We start from the raw sequence: 2,851 nt of genomic DNA on the forward strand, positions 1-2,851 counted from the left end.
GCCCCCCTCTGCTGACCTGGTTGCCCAACACAGCCTGCTGTTCAGTCATTTGGTCGCCCCTCATGGCACCCCTGCCAGCCTGGTTGACCCACCCAACCTGCTGTTCTGTCACTCAGTGAGGGCATCCCAGCAATTTGCATATTCTGTTATTACTAATACAGATATCTATATCTATATCTATCTATATCTATATCTATCTATATCCAGAGGAGCAGAGGCACATTGATGTTTTCCCTAAGGAGTCACTGATGGTGCCCACATCCTACGTCCTGACCACCTCCTGCAGCACAGCCCCTGGTGTGAAAAAAGAGGTTCCTGGGCATGGTGACCAGGACCCCAAGGAAGGCCTGGTTCTCTGAGGGCACAGTCAGCACCTCCTTCCAGGAGAAGCCCCAGAGACCAGGACCTCCCTCACCTCTTGCCCTTTGTAAGTGCAGACACCTCCCATATGCAAATGCCCACACGGCCACCAGACACACACACAGTTGGCGTCCACTTAAATTCAGGGCCACCTCAGCCAGAGAATACTTTCTGGGGGACGAGAACCTCACCTGCAAGACATGACTCCCATGTGGCTCTTCCTCTTCCTGCTGTCAGCTCCCAGATGTGAGTGACTCAGGGCTTAGACGTGAGGAGATGGGGACCCTGCATCTGAGCCCAGGACTCACTGTGTTCTCTCTGTCCCAGGTGTCCTGTCCCAGGTGCAGCTGCAGGAGTCAGGCCCAGGACTGGTGAAGCCCTCGCAGACCCTCTCCCTCACCTGCACTGTCTCTGGATTCTCCATCACAACCAATTATTACTACTGGAGCTGGATCCTTCAGCCCCCAGGGAAGGGGCTGGAGTGGATCAGGTACATAACTTATGATGGGAGAACTTACTACAGCCCCTCCCTCAAGAGTGGAACCTCCATCTCCAGAGACACGTCCAAGAACCAGTTCTCCCTGCAGCTGAGCTCTGTGACCACCGAGGACACGGCCGTGTATTACTATGCAAGAGACACAGTGAGGGGAAGTCAGTGTGAGCCCAGACACAAACCTCCCTGAGGAGACAGCAGGGCTGGGCTGCAGGGAGCGTGCAGGACACCAGGGGCCGCTCAGGACCAGCAAACCCAGGCTCCCAGCTCAAAGGCTGTCCCTGGAGGGTGGTGCAGGCTTCCTATTGGGGTCAATGCTTTCTTCCCTCCTGGTGTCCCTGGGGCCCTTCCTGCTTCCTTCTTTGTGTCTTTAATTAGATTCTCTGCAGGAAAAAAGCAGAAGTGGCTGTGTTTCAGATCTGGTCAACTTCTCATCTGGGTCCTTCCTGTCACCATGTCCCTGATGGTCGCTCTCTGGGTTGACAAGGAAAACATTGTAAGGATTACTGTCCGCTCACTGAGAGGGAGTCCTCCCACCCTCTATGCAGTGCTGAGCAGGGCACAGGGAGTCCAGACCCAAAACTCACCAGGGATTATCAGCCCTTCACTCTACCCCAGGAGGACCCCTTTCAGGGCAGTTAGCTGATTGCCTCTCACTGACATGGCTGCACATGGTGGTTTATGGTCTGACCCCTGTGGGCACTGCCCCTTCGTGAGCCTGGCAGATGGACTCAGCTCCTAGGGTGTCCCGGGACACAAGCCAGAAGGACACCCAGTGACGGGCCCTGTCACAGCCCTGCTGGGCCCAGTTTTTTGTGGGTTTCTGAACCTGGTCCCTGGGGACTTGTCCCAACACCAGTGCTGCTTCCTCTGGAGAATCCACCTGCATCCTGAGAATCTGCTGAAGGGAGACATGGTCCCTCCCACCTCTGCTGTGCCTTCAGCTCCACCGATACCATCCCACCCTCACCCTCTGTCCTCTGCCGCCCACACTCTCACCCCATGGGGCCTACACAGGACGTCGAGAGGGGATGTGTCTGCTCTCTCCTTCCCGCCCTGGTATGTTTTGCCTTAAATGCAGCCCCACGTCATCCCCTCATGCCCATCCACTGTGCCAGGCCCTCCCAGAGACACCAGGGCCAAGACCACTCAGCTGTCCTGCTGAGCCTACGTGCAGTGCACATGTGGGATGTCAGGTCCTGGGGGCCCCACCTGTGTCAGGTGGAGACACAACTAAGCGCTGAGCTCAGAGCACCTCCAACAGCTCACTCCTGTGCTGAGGGAACCTCCAAGGAAGCTGTGAGCTGCAGAGCATCATGGTGGACAAGCCCGTGGCCACTGAGATCAGAGGATAGTCAGTGAAAGGCTGGGGTCTGGTCACCTATAATGTTTCCAATGTCCCACTGACCAGAGCTCAAGTGCACAGGGAGCTCTGTGAATCCCAAAAGTGCAGAAACAGCCCAATCAGTGTTGCTCAGAGGTTGAGCATCAACCTATGAACCAGGAGGTCATGGTTCAATTCCCGGTCAGGGCACATGCCCAGGTTGTCGACAACATCCCCAGTGTGGGGCCTGGAGGCAGCCAGGAGGTAGCCAATCAATTATTCTCTCTTATCACTGATGTTTCTATTTCTCAACCTCTCCTTTCTCTCTGATATCTATGAAGAAATACTTAAACAAATCCTATATAATAAAGAGTGAATATGCAAATGTCCATCACACTATCACACCATCACACGATGATGGCTCAGACACTCAACACTGGGGAGAGAGGAGTGGAGACCAGCCAGGCACGAATGAGCTCACAAGAGAGAAATGAGGACCAGCCAGTCTGTGGCCCAGGAGAGGGACAAGCTGTCTACCCCATGGTCCCGGGAACCTGTGCCTACAACCAGTCATGGCGAAGCTGACCAGGGTCCTGGTGCCTGGGGCAGGCCAAGGGAGGGAAATCCAGGTCCCAAGTGCCTGTGACCACCCAGAGGAGGGAGTACAGGGTCCC

The sequence above is a fragment of the Myotis lucifugus genome, unplaced genomic scaffold (genome assembly GCF_000147115.1).
Source record: "Myotis lucifugus unplaced genomic scaffold, Myoluc2.0 scaffold_2637, whole genome shotgun sequence".
Classification (NCBI taxonomy): domain Eukaryota; kingdom Metazoa; phylum Chordata; class Mammalia; order Chiroptera; family Vespertilionidae; genus Myotis; species Myotis lucifugus.